Source organism: Falco rusticolus, chromosome 3 (genome assembly GCF_015220075.1).
Source record: "Falco rusticolus isolate bFalRus1 chromosome 3, bFalRus1.pri, whole genome shotgun sequence".
In the NCBI taxonomy this organism is placed as follows: domain Eukaryota; kingdom Metazoa; phylum Chordata; class Aves; order Falconiformes; family Falconidae; genus Falco; species Falco rusticolus.
In genome coordinates, this window is record NC_051189.1 from 21168856 (window position 1) to 21183439 (window position 14584).

Sequence of the window (14584 nt, forward strand, 5' to 3'; positions counted from 1 at the left end):
ACTTTATCATCCCAAACTGAAATCGGATGCTCAAAGAAAGACAATTAAATTAACTTTGTTATTCTAAGACCCACTAAAGGTATCTGGGCTGGAAATCACTGTGTCTCGGTATTCTCCAGTTTCCCATTTCCAATAGAAGAAACCAATGCTTATTATCATGAAATTATTATGAAAGATTATCAGACTAGTAGGTCTATCCATGCAACAGAAGTTAACAAAAGTTTAGGAGCTGAACTCTGAAAGCGCACCTTGCCTTGGTGTGACAGTGATCAGCTTCACTGTAATTGGCTTATTAGCTTGTTTATGAAAAAGGAAATAAAGCAGTATGTAAACATGTTAAAATTAGCAACAGTGTGAAACTTTCCCATATACAACAAGAGACAGATAACAGAAAGCCTGTGTGTTATTTATACCCTTCCTGAGCTTTAATTTTGCTTTGATTCTGGAAAGCTGCATTGCATTTTTATTCCTCTGTCACAAGGCTATTGTGAAGATTAATTATCGAAAGTTTCTAAATGGTTTGGCAATCAATGATAACTATCACCGTAATTTATGATAATTGAACACCTAAAAACTTTTTTTATTAGCAGAAAATTTGAAAGGTCAATATTGTCCTAGACTTGGCATAGAATTCCAATCTTCTGGAAAAAAAAACCCCAAAAACAACCAAACAACAAAACCACAACCCAAAACCAAACAAAACTGAATCAAATAAAAGAGGATGGTAATCAGAAACTCTGAGTACAAATGTTTTCTCCCTTTAGGGGAAAACTCAGTTCATTCATTTTACATTTTAAACATTCCTTTGCAGTGATGTGAATTCAGAGCAACATCATTGTTCTAGCATACAATCTAAGAAATTAAATGGGCTAGGAGGGAAATACCAGACTACATTATTTTGCATTCTGTGGAAATGCAAAAGCACATATGATAAAATAGGCTTCAACAGTGTGAAGATGGATGCTGAAATAGGGCCCAGAAAACAGATGAGGATGGAATAATTATTTCAGTTTTACTAACATGAAAGCTTAACATAAATTATCCAGAATTGGTTTTAATTAATTATAATCTTTAATTATAATCTTTAATAATTATCTTTCTTTTATTTGGCTGTTTATTGTTTTCTCTCCCTTTTCATTGATTAGGAACCTGAATAAAACTGTATGAATACACTCAGTTGCCTAAATACCTTTTATCACCACACTAGCCACACTTTGTTTGGGCCTTCATGACTTCTAAAACATGGATGCAGTACTCTTTGGAGGTGGGCAGTTTTGCAGTTTTGTTGCCATCAGGGAATTAATATCTTATTTCTGTATGCTGTACTCTCTGAGAACTATGTCTGAATAGGTAACATTTAGAAAAGGAGAATGTTTCACCTGCAGATTTTTTTTCTGCGTGAGCCAAAATTCTTTGTCATACTTCTCAATCAGTTTATGCTTTTAAATACAAGTGTGAAGAGACAAGTTCAGTACAGAAATCCTGTTAAAAACCAAATCCCAGCCTTAAATAAGTTCTTTAGACAGTTTCTTATAATAGAGAGAGCAAAGAGTTAACTGATTGTGGAATGCTGAATATTTGTAAAGCTGCTACTAGAGACATGTTTATTTTTTATATTAGAAAGTTAATCATACCTGCCTAACACCTGGATTCCTGCCTGCCTACCTGCGTAAGCTTTCAGGGGTTTCCTTGGGACTGCCAGCAGAAACTCACTACTTAAGTCTACCTGCCAGGAGAACTCACTGCTTGAGTTTACCAATTCCATACCAGTCACAGCATCCATGAAATTATGTTTTAATGAGCAGAGGAAGACTGATGGCTCTTATCCAGGCTGGTTGTGGGGAAATCAGATAGTGAATTCTGACTCATTTTTTCCAGTTTGGATTACACTTGCAACAGGAAATACGATAATGATAATAATATTACTAGTAACAACAACAACTTAATTTAGCCATTTTTCCCTAAGAAGCAGGGAGGTATCAATGCACAGTTCTGTGTAGCCACAAGAAAAAGGGAAATCTCAGACCTATAGTTTTCCTCGGTGAATGCTGAGATGTGCAGATTAACATCAGCACCAAGTGAATGAGGTTGGACCCTTTCACAGAGACTGTGATGCCTGCAAGAGGGTGGAGGCTATCATGATTTATATGCAGTTATAACCACTAATAAACATGTCTCTTGAACCATCACCACTCTTATTCTAAGTGGTTCTTTTAGAGTTTTTACTTCAATTCTTTGAATGATCTTGCCCCAGCTTGTAGCACTTATGTGTAGACAGGTGCAAGGATTTTACCATGCTCACTTTAATTATCATTGTTAATGAATGAAATACTCTAAGCTACCAGTACCCTCTCACTTTGAATGATTCTGCAGTTTTAGTCTAATTGTATATTTTCAGACAGCATGTCCTAGCTTATACTTACCTATTAGTAAGTACAATTCTTCATCATCATCTGCTAGTTCTTTCTTTTTCCCTTAAAAGCCTAGTTTTGTACCTTAGTTGCAATCTCCTGAGCAGCTTTGACTCCTTTTGAGAGATGAATGGAAATCCAGTTCTTTGAAATCTACACCTTTATAGGTCTTAAACTCCTGTTGGACTTCCTGCTTCTGGCTTTGGATATTACTGCTTTATCTAACTGGCCTACTTGTCTGGAACAATTTGAAACACACCAACATTGAATTTTGCATTATTAATGGAAGATCTTCCTCTTCTCAGTTTTTAGAATTGAGTATTGCCATGATACCATAATAAACTCTTGGTTTTTCTTCTAATTATTCTATTTGGATGCTGAACTATGAACACATAGTTATTACAAATTGGAACACAAATGGGGGATAAAATAACTGACATGTCTGAGATCTTTGTCTCAAATTGTTTTCTACTTTTCTTTAGCTAAACTGTTGTGTCAGCACAATGGAAATAGTCTACCTTTAAAATAAAATCATTATTATGGCATAATAGGTTTTATTCACTTAAAGCACTGTCTATGTGTAAACTGATTTAATCTCTTTACCAATATCCAAGATTTGTCGTGGTAATTAATTTCTTTATGAAATTTGTTTTGCACTTAGAAGTATGGCATAAGTAGTAAATAATTCCCTATAAACTGCCTGAAAACAAAACTTTACAAGCCTTTTTTTCTTCTGTGTAAGATTGACCCTATGATGCCCATGGGATTACAGAAAACAGCATTTGAAAGATCCAAGCATAAATGCATGCATTTCAAAGCATTTAATATATCCATATTTTGGTACATAGTAGCATGCAGCTCCTGTTGTTTGTTTCAGAAAAACCCCTGCATTTAAAGGCTTCATATATCATATTCTGTGATAGTATTATATTTTACAGTTTTCAGAGCTAGGATGGAACTTGGAGGTTGATGGTTTGACTGTTTCATTAGATGTTGTGTTAAGACTTCTACAACATTTCTTTTTTATGGTCATGATTTTGGAGACCATATTTACATGAATAGCTCCTTCAACATGTGAACAGTCCCACTAGTTTCAAGGTATGTACTTAAAAGAGAAGATACAATCCTCCATCTCAAAAATATATTTCTAACTGTAAGTGCAAATATATAAAAAAGCTATACATGAAAGAGCTTTCTTTATCTCTCAGAAATGTAGACTTATGTAAACATTGTTTGTATATATGTGTCCAAAATATAAAGATCATTCTTGTGAATACACACCTCCTGATACTAATACATATTTGTATGGAGATGTTTTTATGAGTATTCTTTTAAGCAAAAGCTTAGAAATACTAAAGACTGCTTCCTTAATTCAAACAAGTAATAATTACCTCATCAGCAAAGTACTGGAGTCCTTCAGTAAGGTTTTTGGATTCAGTTGTCTGGGCATTGCTGACACAATCTGCCCAGTTGACCTGCTGATTTTACATCTTATGTTAGCAGGCCAGTTGAAAGAAGAAGTCAGAAAAGTAACTTAAAGGACCTAAAGTTGTAAATTAAGAGGCTGCCCATTTAATAGGGCTTTTCCACTTTCTACAGGCTTCTCCTTTTTGTCTTCACCATCACTATCAAACCCATGAACTATATATATACACTCACATCTGTCAAAACAGTCTAAAGAAAGAGAAAAAACTCTCCTTCAGTCATTAGTATGAATCTTATTGATTCAATATCCCTTGAGTTTGAAAACTACTTTGAAAGTCAGTTTCCTCATATGTAATGTGGGTGTAATATTCCTTCAATTTTGAAGGTTAATTATTTATTGTTTGCACATTACATTAGAGTTAAACCTTAACATGGATATTATTAGTGTTATTATTGCATAAAAATATTGTCCTGATTTTGGCTGGGATGGAGTTAAATTTCTTCTTAGTAGCTAGTACAGTGCTGTGTTTTGGCTCTGATGTGAGAACAACGTTGATAGGACACTGATGTTTGTAGTTGTTGCTGGGTGATGTTTATACCAAGTCAAGGACTTTTCAGTTTCTTGGGCACTGCCAGCAAGAGGGCTGGAGGGGCATGGGAACCTGGGAGGGGACACAGCCAGGACAGGTAACCCAAGCCAGCCAAAGGGATATTCCATACCCTGTAACATCATGCTGAGTATATAAACTGGGGGAAGAAGAAGGAAGGTGGGGACATTTGGCATTATGGTGTTTGCCTTCCTGAGTAACCGTTATGCGTGATGGAGCCCTGCTTTCCTGGGGATGGCCAAACACCTGCTGCCTGTGGGAAGCAGTGAATGAATTCCTTGCTTTGCTTTGCTTGCGTGTGTGGCTTTTGCTTTACCTATTAAATTGTTCTTATCTCAACCCCTGAGTTTCACATTCCTTTCCGATCCTCCTCTTCCCTATCCCTCTGGGTGGGGGAGAGTGAGCAAGCGGCTGCATAGTGCTTGGTTGCCAGCCAGGGTTAAACCATGACAAATAAGTATACCTAAGGAGTCACATAGTGTTACCTGAAGTTGTAACAGGTTCATAGGAAAACCGTCACTGCAGATTGCTTGCTCTATTGCATTACATAATCACAGTGAGATTAGACGAGGTTAAAATTAGCATAAGGGGAAAGAAATGAACTGGTCTACTTTTATAAGCTGTTCCTTGACATTCTACTCTATATCCTGAAAATAATCACAGATTTAGTCAGAGTTTCCAGGACAGTGAATCCAATAAAAAGTATAGTTTTATGAAAAGTTGAACATGTACCTTTTTGCTAATGGCAATTTTTGATTTTCTTTTTTTTAATGAGAAATGCATTTTTCTCCTTACAAAGTTATCACACCTGCTATTTTTCATCAGTTATCCCACCCAAAGTTTTTTGTTTTCCCTATACCTCATGATGTTAATTTTTTGATTTCCTCAGGTTTTACTCTAAATAATTGCTGCTGCTCCCCTCAGTCCCTGAAAACTGGATGACGAACTCTATGATGTAATTTACATAAGGGCATTGCTTTTTGTATATATAAAGCATTTCCTTTGTACATTATTTTCTGGGGGTCTTTTATTGGATTCATGTGAAAATATGTCCTGGTAATATTTAGCCACATGTACAGTATTTTACTAAAATCTGGATAAATCTGCAGACATTTTTTCTTAGTTAATCCTTTATTTCTTAAGTACTTAGTCTTCTTTGGAGCCAAATTAACATACCTTTTTCAGGAAGCCTAATAACAAATGGGTAAGGTGCTTTTTTTTAAAAAAAGTCTGCATTATATAACTCTAGCTACTTGTAACCCAGGGTTAGATAATATCATTAACTTAAATTCTAAAAGTACATATGTAAAAGAACGATCATCTCTATAGACTTACGTGACAAAATTTAGTGCATAGTCCAATGCATAAGTACATATTTTTATCTTTGCCTACAAAAGGAAACAATCAGTCAGTTCATAGGGACTACAACTGTAAACTCTTGTGTGGACTGGCTGAGGAATACAAGGGCTCTTGCCACACACTCACCCTTTTACAAGAATCCATGTCAATCTTGGCTTTTGGAAACAAGCACCTGACTCTGCAAAACACTGTTCAGCCTGTCCCCCATTAGTGCATTTTTAAGGTCACACACACAAAAAACACCCCACCAAGAATCCTTCAGTTTTCTTCTTGTCTCTGTAAAGTCTAATCTTAGCCTGGACTAATTCTTACTTTATGGTGTATCCCATTTGTAGTATTTGTAAAGCAAGTAACCAATGTCCCTCTAATTATGAACTTGAATGACTCCTGACAAACCCAGCAACACACTCAGAAATTTCACAGGCAGCAGCAGGATTAGTTCAAGCTGCTGAAGAAAGATGAGATTAAAGGAGAAAAGTTGTGGGAAGAAATGCAGCAGGAATGAAGTTCAGTCAAAAAGCATTACTAAATGCAGAAGAGTAGATGAAGGTTGACACTAGAAGTTTCCTGCTGTCATTTTCTCTTCAGAAAATGAAATGGAAGACTGCAGCCTGGATCAGACTCAAACTGCAGAGTTACACATAGTGGCATTTTTATAATGGCTTCGTAACTCTCCATCTTGTTCACCTCCCTCCCTTTAGTTTTAAGGGATTTTTACTAGCCTTTATGATGGCATGGGCCAGGATATTCTACTGAGGGCAAACGTTTCATATTAGAAATCTGAACCCCATCGTTTTGAAGCCAGAGATGTACTTCTACCGCAGGTGTTCTTTCTAGGTTTGACGTTCTTTTAAAGCCTGTCTTGTGGTCCCAGCCACTGTACTGAAAATAGCACACTGCAAATAGCAGATTGCTCCTGGTGCCTGTTTGAGTGCTCCTTCATGTTTGAGCTGCCTGGGCTGTGATTGTAAAAGGCATAAGAAGATATATGGATTCATGGGATTCTTAGATAGCCCTATCTTGCTGTGGTCAAAAATGGCTTTTGTAATTAATCTTTGTTATTCACCTATTTAATCTTTTCAGCATTTAACATTGAAATGTATTTATTTTCAATATCAACTTTGCCATCATTATTACTACTATTTTTTTCATCATCCTGGGTCAGCTTCTCTTCTGAAAGACCATTTCTTCCTCATATGCCTGGAAATGAATGACATATGAATATTGGATGCTAAAATGTAACAAGAAATAATGTGCACCTGGATGCAAAGGTAATAAATCCAGATCATCTGGACAGATGAGAAGCAGATGTTAAAGTTCCTGTGGGATTTTTTTTTTTTTTTTTGGTCAACTAAGGAATATTACAGTCTACTGACTCACTGTAATATGTCCATATTATTTTTGGCTAATTCACTTGATATGTGATGTTGATCTGAACTGATGTTTCCAAACAGATCATTTGCATTGTCGATAATTCAGATGCCAGTGAGCTGTCTTGGTATGCCAGACTGCATATGCTAACATTTAATGCCAGACTGAACTTGCTCTGCTATCCAGCAGGATGAATCACCGCAAGGGAGAATGGGTCCCCAGGTGTATTGTGCCATATGTTTCATGCTGTAGTGAGTAAAGAATCCAAAGTGTTTGACCCACATCTTGCAGTGTAGCTTCTACCATCTTCCTTGGCTTAGGTTCTGGGAACTCCTTTGGTAGTAAACGTGTTGCTTTGGTGTAAATAAATGATACAGCTCTGACTATAGCAAATCCCAGTGGTGCTTCCACTGAAAATGTTCAATTCACCTAGTTGGAAGAATGAGAGGTATGCATTTACAAAACCAAGATAAAGAAAGGATAGCAGAAGCTATAAGATTATATGTGCAAAGATCATCTTGGGGTTCAACATCGCTCAGCATTCCTGCTCAACAAAAATGTTTGTTTAGCTGTCTTGAAAACAAGATAGATTAGTTTTTCACTGTACTGGAATACAAGGAATTAAAAAAATAGTGTATTTCCCTAATGCAGTTTTTCCCTTTTAAGGAGGAACAAAGATGATTTTTGTCTTGAGTGCTTAAATATTCATGTTGCCACATAGGCACACTGATGTCACTGTTACCTTTACCTGCATTCAAAGTAATTAATTTTCTAAAATTTCCTCTTCATAACAAACTGCTGGTTCCTGCAACAAATAGAAGGTGATAAACAATTATTTACAGCTGATAAACCACTGTGAATTGTTAACTATGAAAAGAATTAAGATAGACTGGTGTAACACAACTGTTTATTCTTTCTCTTGATCACTAATTGGACAAGAATTGGAACAGCTGAAGAGGAGCCCATCTCTAGCCACCACCTGCTTGTTGTAAAATAGCTGTATGTTCTAATTTTGCACCTTTTTTATTACTTTTATTAACACACAACAAAAAAATACATTAAATAACATTAAGGTTGTGACACAAACCAAAACAATGGAGATAAGTCATCTGAATTGTGTCCTCCTTGAAATTATTTGGATGCACCTTTTTATAACATTTTTTGCCTTCTGTTACATCCTGCTCTCTGTTGCATTTTAACCAGGTATCCAGCAGTGATAGGCACCCATCTCTTCTCTGTCATGGGATATTTTTAAACTTCTTTCTCTTCATTTAATTTTTAATGCATAGAATGATTATATCTTTTAAACTTTCAGCTACTAAATCTAGTCCCAAATAAAGGTATGGTGCTGTATGTCTGAAATTATAAATGTCCTATTGCCTTCAAAACAGGTGGCACTAAGCTGTAGGCAGTCTCTGCTTTGCTCAGTACTCAGCTCTGTCTGGGTAGGCTACTGATTCCTTTTGGAAATTATTTTTCCTGTACTATTTTCTTCCTTCACTGCCTTCAGTGACTAAGAGACTGTCCCTTTGTTTGCAAGGAACCTCCAGAAAGAAGATGCTTAGCTTAATTTCTTCTGGTGCTTTTTGAGAATAATGACATGGCATGGAGTATAATTCTTACTGTATGTCATGTTCTGTAGAACTTGCTGTTATATTGTGCAGTTGGCTTCAACTACGAAAATACATGAATAAATAACAACTGTCTGATGATTCAGTTCAGGCTGCATTGATTGGGACAACTGATTCCCATGTTTCATATTTTCGTAGCTCATCCGTTTTTTAAATGTTAGTGTAAACACACGGAAACTCTTCCAGACTTCTGTTGCTCCCCACAAGAACGAGCCTAACAGACACTGCTGGCAAGAGTGTCCTGATTGACAGTCCTTCCCCCAGAGATAGCTTGAATTACATTCAACCTTTTCCAGTGACAGAGCCAGAGGAAGTACGTTTAAAATTATCACTGTATTTCACCTTCCAATATTTTCTCATACGAAGGTTTCTGAAAAAAAATCCTGTTTTCTCAGAAGACCGGATGCTTTCACAGTGATGGCTAGATGCAAGTAAATAAATAAGTGTATTTGTGGAGGGTATTAATCTTTCACTGCAGACAAACCTAAAACGTAGAGTCCTTTTACGTGTCACTCAAGTCCCAAGGGCTTACTTATTAGGGAGCATAACATTTGTACTTGGCTTAAGTGGCAGCATGTCTTCAGAATATGGCACTTACACTCACCAAGTCTGGCCCAAGAAGTCATACTTGTTTACACAGTGCCTACCTGGAATCCCAGGCATATTTACTTAGCTAAATCTAATGCTCTGAATCTGTAAATGCAATCTCAGTTAATATTATGTTCTCTCCTAAAATTGCAGTGTTGATACAAAAACATTGTGCTGTACAAGCCATTAGCAGATCCTGCCTATGGGGTGGGATACAAATAATAGAGGTAAGCAACTTATCTCATGATTCTTTGCAGTTGGGAGATACTGCTGCTATTTAGATCCATCTACCCAAGTATAAACCTGAACTGGTAGTTTTCCAAATTCCACGTATCTAAAATCCAAGGGTTTGTTTAGTACACAGATGCAATTAGATGCCCAAAGCTAATCAAGATTTTCACAGTGCTTTAATATTAAAGAGTTTTAAAATAATCCTGCAAAAGCTGCACTGTTTTTATTAAGCTTCTTTTCTGAACAAGTTTATACTGCTACACTATATCTTTTGTTTGACCTCCAAAAAATGTAGTTTTCTCCTAAGAGTTTCTGCAGCTAGTTATCACCTGCTACCATCATCTCAAACTTTTTACTTCTATCATTTATTTTACATCTATTATCTTTGCAAATAGTTTTCTCTGTTCCTGCAATGTCCTTATTGTCCCTTAACTGCCCTGCTTCTCCTTCCATCCTCACTCTTTTCTATAAAGGCAGTGGTTGATCTGCTTAGCTTTTTTTATAATTTTGGTTCTTTTCTTCATCTCTTCCTCTTTGCTTGATATGCAAAGCCACAATGGGGAGAACTGCTGTGTGACTTTCTAAAGTGTTCCTTACCTATGAACTAGTGCTCATGTAGTTTCCTGGTTTATTGGCTTTCATGACCAAAGTTCCCTTGGCATGTGCTTGTAATTTCTGGTTACTTTTACAGTTTTTCTTTTTCTCTTCTCTTCATCAACACAGATCAGATGAAATTAAGACATTTAATAGATTCTTGTTCAGGACTTCATTCAGGTAGAAGCACCTATCCCTGTTAGCTCCATTCTTACATTCACCTTTTGTGCTGTTAGGACTGCTTGCACAAAACCTCCTTTTCTGGCCTTGCAAATCTTGTGTGAGATTGGATAGACATGTATAAAGAAAAGCTCTGTGAATATGAATAGTACTAGTGCATGCAGAAGGGGAGAGGAGGAAAGAGGAACACAGGATATACCCTGTATATCTACACTCTACATCTTTCTTGGTCAAATTAAGGCTGTATCTTCCATGGTTTGTTTTTTCTTCTTTTTGTTAATTCTTCTTTCCTTTTCTATCTTCCTTTTAATCTTCTCCCTCAGTTTTCATAGTGGTTATGCTGACTCTTCAGCAGTCTTCCCTGGCTGTTCCTTTAGGCTTCACTTGAATAGATCCTCATTTCCATTTCTTTCATTCTTGAGTAGAAGAATGAATTTATCAGGGTTTAACCCTTCTCCCATCACTATTGCCCCTCTAACATATTCCGTACCATGTTTTATGGTTGTTCTTTCTCCTCCTCGTGTTTTTTTCATTTATCTGTATGTATGACATCCATCTCTTTTGAGTCTTTCCTGACTCCTCCAAACTCATCTAGGTACAGGCTTTTCCTCACCTCTCAGATGATTACCTGCTACTGTATTTAACAAGACAACTACTAGAAACATGTATTTTTAGATTATTTCTCTGTCCACTGTCTCTCCGGTTTCAAATGTCCCAGCTCCATTTTCACCTGATCATATTCAAGTTCTGAGCTGTCTCAAGGCTTCATTACTTAGCCCCTTTGCTATGTCCGTATTTGCTTTTTATGTATCCTGTCCCTTGTTATAGTGCTCCGCATGTCTACAGTTTCTACCATATGGTCTGCACAATCCTTGCCAGTTTCTATCACAGTTGTGATTCCTCTATGGCCCTCACCAGGATGATTTGAAATGGACTGGGACTGGGCATCAGATTCCAATCAATGATGCCTACTCACCTTTCATTTCCCTTGTCATAATTTACATTTTTTATCTGCTCTGAACTAGGCTGGACACTCTTTAGCGTAGGAGATTGATGGACCTATTTGAGCATCTAATAGAAAAAGGCCTTGGTGCTCAGTGAAGCTTCTCCTTGCAGTAGCAGAGCGTCAGTACAAATAAATAAGTTTTCATTATCTCAGTGGTACTAATTGCTCTGAATTGTATAAGACAGGCTCAGGGTTTTTTTTGCCTTTCTTTTGCTGACAGGGAGAATAAACAGGAAAAAATATATCTCCACAGCCCCAGGAAAAAAGCCCAGACAATTTTCCAATTGTTAGCTGGTACTTGCTCTTTCATTAACTAAATGAAATAATGTACTATACATTACATTAAAGGACCTTATCTGGATTTATATACTCAGAGGCTTACTACTTATAACAGTCAGAGATGAATTGCCATTTAAGTAACAGCTTATTCATTAATATATGCACTGAAGTACATAGTCACGTTATGGAAGAGGTCAAACAATTATCATGCTCACTAATAATATCTCATAACGAGCTGGTACTCAATATCCTATTGACCTGTTGTACTCTCTGAAAATTGTTAAGGACGAGAGGTGTGTAAAATCTTAGAACTTTTTTCCCAGAAACATAGTTCCAGAAGATGTGATTAAGTGGTATATCCTCATCTATTTAAAGGAAAAATACTAAGGAGTGTTGTTTATGGTTCTGAAATAACCACACAGGCCAATGAGACCCTTAAGACCACAGCTGAAGGTAGTGCAATAAGTATTAAATGCAGTGAATAGCAGAATAGATTTATGAGACTAATGCTTTTGGTTAAAAATAAATTTCTTTTAATCAGAAGTGAAATAAAGGGATACTTTGTTTTAATTTACATTTAGTATTAAATTAATTGTGGAAATTACTTTCCCCTTATTTGTTTCCAGTCTATGCAGACATGACATCTCCAGGGTTCCTGAGAACTTGCAGTTCTGCAATATTAATCCATAAGCTAGATCAGCCTGCGAGAGATCCAAGGTTCCTGCTGGTAGGCACCAGGCACTGTCTAGAGCAGACTGCTCTTCCTTCTTCCCCTACTGTTGTATAATAAAGTCTTCGTTTCTTAGATAGGTAACTGGCTTCAGTGATTTGACAGCTCAAAGCCTGTGATTTCCCATGAAGCTACATATCAGCTGAAGCTGAGCTCAGGAGTGTGAAAAATGAATTCCAGGCTTTTTATTTCTATAGTCAGTGCCAACACACCTATATAAGCACATACACCACAGTGGAGCACCAATAATTTTGATGAGGCAACGTCTATTTCCCTTGAGGGATCTGTGGATAAACATAAGGTATGTCAGACATCACTTTTGGGCCTCTGGCATTAACTCTTCTAATGTATGAGATCGGACACACTGAAGTTGTGGATTACAACTGGAAAGAATGAGAAGATGTCCTGGTCACCCAAGCCTGGAAGGACTTCAAATTCACATGCTCTGTTTTAAACTGAAACAGGAGACGCCAGTCTTCTTCCAGAAATTGCCTGCTTGAGATATATTGTTAGACCTGCGTCTAATTCTTCTTAGGGTGGCTGATGTGTACTTCTCACCAGTTCTTTCCTTCAGTGTCCATAATACATGGAAATAATGATCCTCCTGGCCCTGGGAATGCTGAAGCAATTTACGCAACTTAACTGAGCATTGGAAACTACCACTCCTGAAAAAGGTTTTCATATTGCATTTTCAATATGTATCATAGGCCTCGGATAGCTTCGTCTAACAACAGTGCTGCATACCCAGTGATGTTAATGTTGTCAGTCAGGTCTCACTGTCTTGAGTTCATTAGAGATGTAAAGCTCGTCTTCAAGAAAATTTTGCTTCACTAGGGAGTATTTCTTGCAGTCACCCAGTATTAATATACACATAACAAATGTGCAGGAAAGAAATTATTCACAAGCAAATTCTTAACAGTTGTTTTATATATATGTATCCATATATGTGTATAGACACACACAAAATGCATACACATTCAAAAACACCCTATCAGGGAATGAGAGGGATTTCAAAGGATTTTTAGAATGAGAGAAACTCAGAGAGACAAATGTACACCACCTTTTTGAGAGCCAGAGGTTAGCACACAGAGGAACAGGGCTGCAGCACACAGCTCTGGATGCTGCTGATGAGGGAATTCTTTGGCTAGTAGAGTTTTCATAAGTCATCACTCAAACTGGAAACTTCTAAGACACCTTGAGAAAGAGTAGTTACAAGTAAATGGTCTTTGTCTTCTACAGCTTAAAAAAGGACTACTTGTACTCAGAAAAACTAGATAAAGCATAATTTGACAGCCTCTTTACAAAGGGCAAAAATGCTAGCATTTAAGAGGCAATGTATTTTTTATGTACGTTGCTATATCTGTGTTAAAGCTCATGCAGCTGTAAGAAACATACTAGCTGCAATGTTCTAATTTTGGTTTTGGTACTCTTACACACATGCATTTAAAACAAACTAACAAATTTTTCAGTGCCCAGCAAAATCTAATTAAAAAATAGAAAGCAGATTTTATATTTTAGGAATATATCTGCCCCCTCCATCTCGTGTATACACACATGTATGTACATAAAAATGCACCTCACCACCCACAACAAGCCTCCAATTCTTTTCCCGCTTGCAGTATAAAAAAAAACCAGCTTGATTTTCTCCAAGCTTTGTTATTAAAAAAATAGCTTTAGGGCAGTGAATGCCGATTTTCATCTCTTGGCAAATGTTTATAGCCAAGATGTAAACCCCTGAAAATAGGGTTTTATAATTTAAATGCTGACACAACCTTAACTAGAGCAATGGGAACACTGTTGCCATAATAACTGCCATTCTCTGGAAAGTATTTATGGCAAGGCTTCAACCTTTCTTAAAGCAGAAATTCAGGCCTTTGGCTACCATTGACTGTGGGTAATGGCAGTGAGATCCAGATTCCTGGGGATGGAGCCATCAGTACTCAGAAACTGAAGCCATTTTAACATGTCTGCTAAACCTGTTCGTGACCTACGCATGTGCTTGATCCTGCAGCCCTGAAGCCAATGGAAGTTTTTTTCAGTGGTTTGAACAAGAGCAGGTTTGAGTCCCTTGTGTCCGTCAATATCACATTCTTTTCTTCCTATCAGGACCTTCCAATAAAACCTGTTTATATATCTGTCTTTCCTAATTGAAACCAGAATATATTTCTTTG